The following is a 12,494-nucleotide window of genomic DNA, read 5'->3' on the forward strand; positions in this document are numbered from 1 at the left end:
TACAGAACTTGATTTTTCTTGACTCTTCTGAAGTTCCTCAACTGCTTTCTTCCTTGCATCACCGACAGGATATTTAGTACTAAATGACACGTGTTTAGTTGTAAAGTGTCTCTCCAAATTTGATTTCTTGTTATGCGCCAATTTTTCCTGACAAATAAGACAGGTTGGAAGGCCATTTAAGTTTAGAATAAACGCGAAAGTCTCGGTCCATTCAACTTTAAATTCACGGTTTTCGTCTTCCGTTTTTGTTTGTGCTTCTTCTTTGTAGCCTTGTCAAACAGGGCACCTAAAAAATGTTTCATTTTATAATAATAAAGCCACCAACACAAAAGAATTACAATTCTTAAATTGATGACAAAAATACCTGTAGGATTTGCAGCTGGTTGGAAAAATACAGGTAACTTTATGTTTCGAGTAGGTACTTTTGTCACCCATGCGTGATTTGCGGACGCGACTAGCACTAACCACTGCACAATGAGACTGCTGACCGATTGGCTCACTCAACTCGTGCATGAATCGCACAGCCTCCCCCACGCCGTGTCTCCCGTCGCCCAACCGACCGACACCCCCCACTTCTTCTAACGCCACTTCTTCAAAATAGACTCGCCCAGGCCGAAAACCGACTTCTGCGCATGGGCCACGAAGTTTAAATCGCACTGTATGTGCGCGCCCCCATGTGGTATTTTGTGGAAGAGCCACACTCAAGGGGCCAAAGAGCCGCATGTGGCTCACGAGCCACGGTTTGCCGACCACTGCCCTAGAAGTAACGAGTATTCTGACTTTTTTGAAGCTTAATCTTTCATAATTTTATCAGCTATGTTTGTATGCATTATGAATTTAATTTTGTTTCTGAATTTTATAAATGTATTGTCTTTATTCATGTCTTGCTTCTTTTACTCAGCATTGTATTTGTGAGGTTCATCCTGACTGTAGTTCATTCATTTTTCCTTGCTACATTCTATTGTATGACTATTTCACATTATTTATTCATTCTCTCCTCAGTGGGCATTTGGATTATTTCCAATTTTTATGTAAAAATTCTAGATTTTTAAGAGCCCTGGACATGTCAAAACATTTTGTATGTTAAAGTTGGCCATTTACAACCCTTATTTAAGGTTTGAATACTGGAGAGATTAGATGCCATTCTGTGTTTAGAGCTCGTACTTGAGAAGACATTTCACTACTGTCTAATTTGTTTGTGGTGAGTTTGACAGTAGTTGCTTGTTGCAAAATTTTTGGAACTTTTCCACTGGTATTCAGGTGTTTCTTTAGCTTTTCCCAGTAAAGTGAATACCATCTATCTATATCTATATATATAAAAGTTTAAGCAATTGTTACAACCAAATGACCGGAACAACCAGAATGACCAGTTGATGAGTCGCTATGACGTGTGCTGACCACAGGGGGCAGACGCTCAGTGCAGGAGCTGCCCCCTGGTGGTCAGTGTGCTCACACAGCAGGAGCGCTGCTCAGCTGACCGACCTGTCCTGGCTGCCCGGCAGCAGCCACTCACTCCCTCATTAGTCCTGCAGGTCGGGCCAGGCATCGATGGACCAGCGCCACCGGCACAATCCCAACAGCACTCCTGGCCTCCTGGAAGTTGGCCTCGGGCACCTCGGCTTCTTCCCTTCCTTAGACGCTCCTCAAGGAAGAAACAATATAAAAGCGGCTGCCAGGTGGTTCCTGACAACTTGCACAAATGTCAGCGGGATAGATCCGGATCCCAGGCTGGATAGGGTGTCTCACTGCCCGCCCGGAGGGCCGATCATGTCCTGCCCCCCCATTCTCCACCCCCTTCGGGACCCCACCCGTGCACAAATTCGTGCACCAGGCCTCTAGTATAGATAAAAATGAGGGAAATTGTGTGTTAAATTGAGCCAACTCAAAATGATATTTATCTTTATATTTCATTGCTTTGCATTGACCAGTAACATTTTGTTGTGTTTCATTTAAGTTGTAGTTAGAATGTGTCCCCTGACCTTCTGAAGTACTTATTTTTAACTATCCTTAGCTTGTATTATAAGTGTAAGCAGGCAGTAGCCAGAGTTGATTCATTCTAGATTAGTGTCTTGGGCATTTTAGGTTTCTTATTTGAATGAATGATTGCTTTTGTGGCTGCCTTTCTATTATAAGTATCTTCAGAAGGAATCATGAAGTACATAGAAGTTTTTCAAATGTAGGTGGTTTTCAGTAGGTTTGAAAATTATTCAGAAATGAAAGAGCAATCATGGTAAACACTTTGGAAGTGTGCAGTTTAAAAACCCTGTAAAAATGCCCCAATTAAACAAATGTCTTCTGGCCCTTCTAAAAAAAAAAAAAATCAGAGCCAAGTAGAAAACACTTTATAAATCCTATCACATGGCTGAATCAATTTTCTTGAATTCCTACATTTATTTGTCTTTAGATGCTATAGTAACAAAATAATCTATAATAAAAAAGCATAATATGCTAACTAGACTGGACAGCTGGACGACCTTCCGGATGAAGCTGTGGCTGCGAGGGTAGATGCAAGCCGCCAGGGCTGCGAGGGTCGAGCCCCTTGCACGAATTTCGTGCATCGGGCCTCTAGTGTAATTATAAATTGTAGCAGTTGTTTATTTGAAAACTTGCAGGTTGCAAGTAAAGTTGTTGAGAATATTCCATGTTTCATGTTAACTGCTCAGTCTGTTCACATTAACTAACTTCAGGTTTTCATTATCATCTCTTGCCTGAATTACTGTGATAGCTTCTTAATGGGTTTTCTTGCCCAAATATTTTCTTATTAGTCCTTCATGCACTCCAAAGAGATACCTTAAAACAGAAGTCTGAGAGTGTCACTCCCCTACCTAAAACCCCTTTTTAGCACCTCAAGTTTCCCTGGCTTGGATGGAGCCCTTTGCAATTTGGCTCAGGCCTATGTTTTTGCTTTTTTTCGTGTTCTTTCTCCTGTGCACATTCCATAGTATGAGATTGCTTATAGAGTTCCCTAAAAATTCTTTCACACTTCTATGCCTTTGCATAGTGGTTTCCTCAGGCCAGAAGACTGCTGTCACTTTTTTGCCTGGCAAACTCTTAAACATCCTTCAAAACCTAGCACAGGCTTTTTTGAACCTCTGTAAGCCTTTTCTAATGCCCAGTTCCCATTGTCCTCTTGTTAATTCTGCACCCTATACTCTGTTGAATTTATTGCATGATATTGTTGCCTACCATGTGGCTCTCTTACCTACTGTGAAATGCTTGAAGGCAAGGACTGAGTCTTAATTTACAGCTGGCTATCAGCTCTTACCTCAGAGCCTAAAAATAGAGATAGGAAATACTGGCAGAGATCATCTGGAATTGGAGTTGGGACTCACTCTGTAATGACTTTGAATATCTTTTCACATCCTCCTATTTTTCATGTAATATGGATGATTTGAACCCAGTGGTCATTCATTTTTCATTTTCCAGGATATGTTATCCTTTCTGATTAGTAGGTAGTCAAGATATCCACAGAACCACCACAGACATACAAAATTAACTCCATAGAGCTTATCATTGACTTTGAACTTGGTATAAAATCAGTTCCTGATGTGATGATAAATGTTTTATACTTAAGTAATATGGTTTTAATTCCGAATATGGGACCCAAAATAAGTTTCATAAATAACTTTTGTAAACTATTCCCTTAGGCTTTTGTAATTAGTTGTTTCATCCAGTAGTAAAGAGGCAGGAATGGGAAATCTATTCATTCTTTTCATTGATGACTTCCTGTGTTTAATAGTAGAAGTAGTCTGTAATTGTATTCTCTTTTTTTACTGCCAGTAAAGTTTATTGTATTAAAATGCTGGGTAAAATCCAGTGTCTCTGTCATGGGTACTAATGGAAGTAGCTGATAGTGTGAGGTGATGGAAACATTTTATTTCTAAACACTTTTCAGTTTGCAGTTGATTTCTGTTACTCTAGGGGCCTGATCCTTCACAGCTGTTAGAAAATGTAAGTGGGTTCCTCCCCTGCTGTGCAGATCTTTCCTTGTTTGGGAACCTTTCATGGCACAGTAGGGGCTTTTAAAAGTGTCACAAATGTAAGGCAATTTATACTGCAGTAAGCATGGAATTTTGTTGTTGCTGTTTATAGCAGAGCATTGAAAGTTAAATGGAGGAGAAAGGCTGCTGAGTCTGGTGTGCTCGTGAAAGTAGCCTATTTTGAGTTAATAATGCCATCTCTTCTGGTCATCTGCACTTTCTCTGTTTTCCTTTTCTCTTTCTTCTACTCCCAATTGTCTTATTGTGATTTGAAAAATAAAAGCAGAATAGATTGATGAATCACAGACAAGAAATAGCATACATCCTGTCTTGATTAATATACTTGGGAGAGGGCTGTAATCAGCCTTCACATGGTAGAAGCAGTATATTGAATAGGTACGTTTTGAACTGGTGTGTACCTATTACAGAAATATTTCTCCAAGCACTCTGTGAGGCCCAGTTGTTAGCACATTGCCTAGAAAAAAAAAGCACTCTGTGGCTGAAGAAGATGCTTTTTAGTACCTTTTTATTCTCCGTTATGCTTTTACCACTTAGCATGGAGATTATAGCTATCACACTGGAATGCTAACTTCGCAGCAGATGTGATCCTGAAGCATGTTACACATTCACCAGATGTTCTGTTTCTCTTTAGGGCAAACTTCTGGTTAGTTTCTTGTATCAAACACTATAAGAAATCAGAATTTGATGTTTATTTTAGACATACTGTGGGTGTTTATAAATAAGAGAGAAAAGTCACAGTCCTTTATAACCTGAAAAACTGGGTGATTTGCATAATATCAAATGAATTTGCAGCAGCTACATTTTATAAATCTTTTCCTAGTTGATATTGTGTCTACATTCTGTATGAAAAAGTTTGGGAAATATATATTTCAAGAAGTACCCCTTATGAAATAAACACTAGTCATATTCTTTGTTGATTGTGCAACAAATATTTATGATTTACATGCTCTTTCCAAATGAGCATTTGAAGCAGCTATGAAAGGTTTCTTGCTAATTTGACAATTTAAAACATTTCATAATTGAACAAATTGTGGATATTCTTAATCATAACATCTGCAGGATGTTGATTTATAAACACTATAAAATACTGTGTTCTTTTCGTGCTATGCATACTTCCTGTAGTGTATGCTTATAGTTCAAAAGAAGTATTTTCTTATCTATTTCCTTCAATCTTTGATTTTTAGCACTAGTCATAATTCTGAGTCTGGAAGAGATTTCATGATATTCCAGATTTCTGTGTTTTTCCTTCCCATCAATAATGGTCCAGCAGTTTTATGTAACTTTAAGGATTATTGCTTTGAAAAAACAGCAGTAGTATCTAAGGAGAAATGTATCATCTTGTTTCTTTGGAGTAAAAGGAATAGAATAGCTGTTGGGTAATTTAATAATTGAAGGAAGGGAAGAATCACAGTCTTTTCTTTTGGGAACTTTGCTTTATTCGTGTTTGCCGTACATCTTCACTTTAGGGCTTCCAGCAAGAACAGTTTTATAGTGGATGTGTTTCAGAAGATACACTCTCTGTTCTTCCTGTTTTGAATAAAATATTTTGGAAAAAGCCCTTATGTCTGCGAGACTTCCACTGGTGAGAACTTGATCCTTTCCATCAGTCACTGTGGCTCTCTGTAGCATAAATGCTTCTCTTTGAGATTAAAACAGAACAGCGACAGGCTCTTTTATTAATTAATAATCAAACGAAAGACTACAGATAGGTGATTAGTCCTTTTTCAAAACAGGGAATTGTTAGAGACAGGTATTATTTTCTTCTTTTAAACTCTGTGTTTTAAAATTATACTACTGTAGTAGGCAATACTTACACTTCCTTTGTCTGTTAAATGGAGATAGTAACAGTACCCACATCATAGAACTTTTGGGAGGATTATCATAAATACATGTGAAGTGTGTATGCTAATAATAAATGTAGGCTGCTATTAGTCACTTTGTGCCTTAAAAGAAAAGATAAAGATAGCTAAAATGAAAAAGAACTGGATATATGTAACCTGATTGGGTTATATGTACATTACTCAGTGCTGACACCACCTTAGCGTTTACAAAACAAGCCATCTTCACGATAACCAAAGATTATGTTTTTTGCATTGCCTTTGATATTGTTTTCTTATAGTCCTTTCTGTAACTATTGACATCAACCATTTTTTTAGTTCAAAATTTTTTGTAGTTTATTTAAGCTTATGTCATCTATCCCTATGTATACACACCATTGCCAAGTTGAGAAAGTTAAATAGAAGTTGGTATGAACTGAATGTTTGTGTCACTCCAAAGTTTATTTTATATGTTAAAGCCCTAACCCTAATGTGATGGTACTTGGGGTCTTTGGGAGGTAACTAGGGTTAGATGAAATCATGAGGTGGGGCCCTAGTCCGATAGAACCTGTGTCCTTATATGAAGAGATACCAGAGAGCTGGTACCCTCTCTCCCTCCACAAGGAAGAAGGCAGGTAAGCCAGGAAGAGGGCTCTCGCCAGGAACCAGATGAACCAGTACTTTGATCTTGGGCGTTCTGCCTTCCAAAACAGAGAAAATAAATTTCTGTTATTTAAGCCACTCAGTCTATGATATTATGTTAAGGCAGCCCAAGTAGACTGATAAATAAGTGAAGTTCAACAATGGTGGGCATATTAAGGAGATAAAATGCATTATATAGGGCATTGCAGCCAGGAAAAGGTGTTCTGTTTAATGTAGGAGGTATGGCTCTGTCCACTTTTATTCCTGATCAGAGAGCAGATATCTATTGAAGTTTTTGTTTTATGACTCCATCTGTAAAATGTTACTGTTTAGTAGGATGGTAGGTACTTTGAGATATTTTGACCTTAAATATTTATGCAAGTTTAGTTGATTTTTTTCTAGATAGGCACTTAATGTACTAGTCATAATTCAGTGTCAGATGATTATCATCTAAGCAGAGGTCTCTGTGGAAAAGTTCATGCGTTACAACCATAGCAAACAATATATCGCAACATTTCATTTTTATATATCTCCTTGGTGAAGTTGTTGAAGAGAAATAACGGGCATTTGGAAGATAAGACTTCCCTCTTCACCGCCCCATATCAGACATTTCCTGCTCAAGTGTATTCATACTGCTCTTCATGTCCTTAATCAAATTTCATTTTAATTTTGTAGGGAAGGTACATTTATTAGATATAGACCAAACACTTAGAATAATTTTTAATTTTTACCTATTATGAGTAATTCAACCAGAACATGCATCTCCTAACCGTCTTGAAATGTGACCTGTAAAGTGTTTTGAGGACATTTGAACCGGGCTGCCTCTGGGGACAGGAATATCTTTTTAAAGTTTTCCATCTGCTTTTTGAAGTCCTTGGAGAAAGTGTCTATAACATTTTCTAGTCTATGTAGAAGTAAAACAGGAGAGAGACGCTTAGAGAGAAAGACATGGTGGTAGTGAAATCAAATAAAATGTGTATTTGCTAATTATTCTTAGTAAATTTTTATGGCCTCAAATGAGACACTTTTTCACTTAAATTAGGCTTTTGACCTCTCTGTTTTGAACTGATTGCCAAGCTTCCTTTTCCCAATGAAATGCTTGAGGAAGTAGTCTTCTCATCTTTCCTGTACTTTCTTAACAGCCCTCAACTGATTTTAATTTTGAGTTTTGCTGAGAGCTTAGTGTGGCTTGATCCCTTCAGTGTAATGGACAGTTCTGCAGCAAATGGACCCGACTCTTATGCTCTTTGATCAAATCATAGCCTTCGACATTATGAATTTCTGTGTCTTGGACCCTCTGTGCAGTTCCTTAGAAACATCTGGTTTACCTCTTGAAATGCTTCTGTTACTGAACTCCTCAAATTCTTGCACCACTCTTTAGTTTTTCTCTTCCTATCTTATCTATATCTTTAAACTTAACTATCACTTTTGTGAGCATGTGATTTTTGTTATGAGTTAGAGAACAGAATGTACTCTATTTGAACTTTTAACCCTTGCTCAGTTTTTCTTTTTTAAATGATTTTTGGATTATAAAAAATTAATAGAACAATATTTCAGAGAATTTGGAAAAGAGGAAAAATTCTCCATCTTGTCTCTTTAACACAACGATGGTTAAATAATTTGGTGTTTTTCCTTCTAAAAATTTAAAATATGCTTTAAAATTTTTAATGTTCTTATTCTTTTGTATCTGTTTCACATTATATTACATATTGTGTTATTGAATGATCTTTACCACCATTGTGGAAGTGGTACTATAAACTTTTGAATGTATGAACACATGGCTGTGAATTAGGTAGTATCTCATTTTTGTTATTATAAACATTTTTGATGACCACTTAAAAATATAACTTGGTATTGTCCCCTTTCCCCCCAAATTTTACTGATTTCCAGCAAAGGAAAGTCTGCCTTTGAGTTGTGGTGGTCACTTAACTAATACCTTACTTAGGAAGTATGGGGAATATCTGATTTATTGATTAAAATACAATAAATTAAAATGCTCAGTAGGTGGAAGCTATTCTTAGAACCAGTCTTTTTCTTTTCTTACATATATTTTTATTGATTTCAGAGACGAAGGGAGAGGGAGAGAGAGGTAGAAACATCAATGATGGGAGAGAATCATTGATCAGCTGCCTCCTGGGGATTGAGCCGGCAACCGAGGCATGTGCCCTGACCAGGAATCAGACCCTTGACCTCCTGGTTCATAGGTTGACACTCAACCACTGAGCCACACTGGCCGGGCAGAACCAGCCTTTTTCCTTATAGAGGTTGTTGCTCTTAGTAGTATATGAGAGTACCATTTGAGTGTGACCATATACTTTATTATGCGATCTGGGCACTTCAGTCCCAAACCAATGCTAAATCATGTGGAACATCAGGACAAATGTAAACTGGGATCCAGCCATATTGAAATATACACCATCCTGTGATTAAACCACATCTTAACCATAAGTGGCATTTTTTTTAAAGTCACATTTTTCAAGTGAAAATTACATATTTTAGTTCAAATTTATTTGATTACAAATACTGTTGAATTATAGGTTGCTTTGAATAAGCCCAATGGAGTGAAATTCTTCATTTAAAAATAATTGTAAATATTATCTTTATTTTTTTACAGTGCATTCTAAAAGAGACGTAAGTAAAATTTGCTATGTAATGTCGAGTCATCCTTTCTAAATTCATAGACAGTCTTGAGCAGTGCTCATTGCAGTTTCTAATAACCTGGCATCTTTGCAGTGTTCCAGATTACTTTGAATATTTTTTTCTCCTTTCCTTAATATTAATTACTCTGGATAAATCTGCATATTTTATTATTATTCTTGTATACCATAAGGAGAGCTGTTATACAATTCATCCAAATCTTTTTTAACAAGGGCTTATTTACTAAAGCACCCATTTGTGCCAGGCATTTTGCTTGGTGCACGGGACACAGTGGCTTCATTGGGAAAATGTAGATATAGCAAGACAACTATAGCATAGTGGGCTAATCTTGTGAAAGCAGTAGTATGGTGCACAAAGTGGGGACACTTAACCTGAACTTGGGGAACCTGAAAAGTTTCCAGAAAGAAGGGACTTCTGAGCTAAGACCTGGAAGATGAGTAGTATATGTTTAGCTTTTCTCTTGCCTGCCATGTATATTAGTACTGCTGTATTAATTAATATATGGTTCAGACTTGTGGTCCACCCACCTCTTGTCCTTTCTTTTTTAAAAAGATATATTTTTATTGATTTCAGAGAGGAAGGGAGAGGGAGAGAGAGAGAGAGAGATAGAAACATCAATGTTGAGAGAGAATCATTGATTGGCTGCCTCCTGCACACCCCCCATTGGGCATAGAGCCCGCAACTTGGGCATATACCCTCCACCAGAATCAAACCCAGGACCCTTCAGTCTGGAGGCTGACACTCTATCCACTGAGGCAGACCAGCTAGGGCTCTTGTTCTTTCTATGATTAGTATTAGTAATATACCAAGAGACAAGCTTATGAGATGGTATGATTGCTGTAATTGGTCCCCAACTTTAGGCTCTCAATTGTACATGTATCTGTTGCTAGTTTTTCTAAACCTTTTAAAAATTCTGCCTGTTCTTGGGCTATATCACACTTAGATAGTAGTGAATTTATAAGTTAAGTCTTAAAAGAAACATTTTTAAAAATTTCACTTTTTACCCTCAAATTTGAGGCATTGAAACCATTGTGTACATATCAATTTTACATATTAAGGTATAAGATTGATTACGACTTTCCTAGAAGACTCTTCCACATTCTTAGAAATGGTTAAATTCTTAAAATATAGTGAGTTGGTCATTGTGTCTCAGGTAATAGTTTAATAGGGTAGTTTGTTTTGGTTACATCAATTGCATATTTTTGTTAGTTGAATTTGGATTTTTAATTTTTATTATTGTGTTGTAATTCCATCTCAAAGATGGGGGGAGAGTGGTTAATTCAATCATGAAAATGGTAACATAATCACCACATCTCAGGATAACATGAATGTGACAATTGAACAGGACTCCATTGCCTAAATCAGTGTCCTGAGGAGACTTGGGGTTTGCTCCAGGGAACATTAGGCAGTTTTTGGGGAGACATGTTTGGTTGTTACTGGCAGGTGGTGGGTAGAAGGTGGTGCAGGGAAATATTCTACACTCCACAGGACAGCTTCCCACAACAAAGAATTTTCTGGCCCCAAATGTTAGTAGTACCCAGGTTGAGAAACCCTATTCTAAGTGGATTGTGGATCTGTATATATGGTGAATTTAAGAATGTGATGACTTACATAAGCAATTGGGAAAAAAAAAAGTGTGAATAGGAATTACTATGACACATGCCTGGAAATAGATTTTATTGACTTTTTGAGTTATTTGCCTCTAGTCCCCAAAGTTTTTGGTTATCCAGAGAAAAGAGTATTTATTTATTTATTCATTATAGCTCATAGAATACAGTAGGTCCTCGGGTTATGTCCGAGTTCTGTTCCTATGGCGCGACGCAACGCGATTTTTCTCATAAGTCGGAACCCACTTACATAAGCACCTACATAAGCACTTACGTATGTCACTCACATGGAGCACATACACAGCAGTAATTAAGTGAAACAGTAAAAAAAAAAATTAAAAGAAAGATAACAATTCCTGACCTTTACTTGTGGTAAATAAATAATAAAAAACATAAAGCACATATGTACATATGTCGAAATGATGGAACTTTTTTTTTTTTTTATAAATAAATGGGAGATGGTGATGTAACCACGAAACGATGTACTTTGAGTCCTACGTAACCCAAGGACTGTTCGGATCAGTACTGCTAGAGTGCAGTTCTATATTTTGGCAAGAAAGGGCCACTGGTACCACAGTGCCCACTGGCCCACTGTCTAGCTTCATTGGCTCTAGCATTCACTTCTCCTATTTTTGCACCTGAATGTCTATGAAATTGGGATGCATTTTTAATGCATGGTATCTTGTAATTAAAATTGCCAGCCCTCTTGTCTTTTATTATACTCAGTGGAATTTTAGACTTGATGAAATAATGTTATTATGCTTTCTAATCTTACTTTGCACAGAAGGAAGTAGTGAAAAAAATAAAATTAAATTGCTATCTCTGAGAGTATTTACCTTAAGTCTATGACGAGTGAGAAATGTGTGGCAGGAGATCGAATGACTTGCTATTTCATACTGCCTGTGCGGAGAAAGATGCCTGCATGAGTCTTGGACATGGGAGAAGAGATTACATTGTTACACCTTCTTTAGGATACAGTCAGTGCCAATAAGAGCTATTTCCATTCCTTTAAATAATTTGCTAAAGTGGCATGTTTTAGCCAAACATGTAGTACCCTGAGTAGCTTTACAGAATTACTTGTGAGTGAAAGTATTACAACTTTTAACTTTGAGGTTATGATACTGGGATGAGTAAAGTGTTCCCATTGCATCTAAATACTGCAGTAGGTTAGGAATAGTCCAGTGCTTAATGAGATCAAGGGTTACAATCTAGTCCCCAGAATTTCTCCAATTGAAATATTAATTTTTAAGTAAAGTGTGTTCCTTGGACAGAGATTTAACGAGAAATCTCCATAATTTTGGAGTCTGTTGTCCATATATGTAGGATCCTGAAAATGCTTGATGCTTTTCCTTATGACCTAGTTTGAGTAAGGAGCTTCCGATTTCATAGAAATAGAATGAGAAAAGAAACCTCCTGACTGTAATGCAGGTCATTGATCTCCAGGCTGTCTATTAAAACCCTGGAGGTGGATGTAAATCGTCTCTGTCGGAAATATACGGCAGTTTTGTTTTTAATTTATTAAAACTTATATAATTAAAATTAGGGTAACAACTTTCTAAAACTTGAAATTGGTGGTTTTCATGAATGTCAAATGTCCATTAAATGATCTGTAGATGATACATTTTGAGAGGCAGTGTTCCAGTGCTTGTTGAAATAAAATTTTAAGTGTTGGGAGGAAAAAAATCTAATGACCTACCAATCTCTTCCTCCTCCTTCAGGGTTAGCCTCGAACTTTTGTACTTTTTTCTCCTCCCCCCTCCCCTCCCCTC

The 12,494-nt window shown here is 37.2% G+C and overlaps 1 protein-coding gene across 2 annotated transcripts in view; it reads left to right on the forward strand.

Annotated features, from left to right (window-relative positions):
- Positions 1-12,494, forward strand: part of EIF3H (eukaryotic translation initiation factor 3, subunit H) — an 88,193-nt gene that overhangs the window by 44,326 nt on the left and 31,373 nt on the right. The window lies entirely within an intron of this gene.

Source organism: Myotis brandtii, unplaced genomic scaffold, assembly GCF_000412655.1.
Source record: "Myotis brandtii unplaced genomic scaffold, ASM41265v1 scaffold1137, whole genome shotgun sequence".
In the NCBI taxonomy this organism is placed as follows: domain Eukaryota; kingdom Metazoa; phylum Chordata; class Mammalia; order Chiroptera; family Vespertilionidae; genus Myotis; species Myotis brandtii.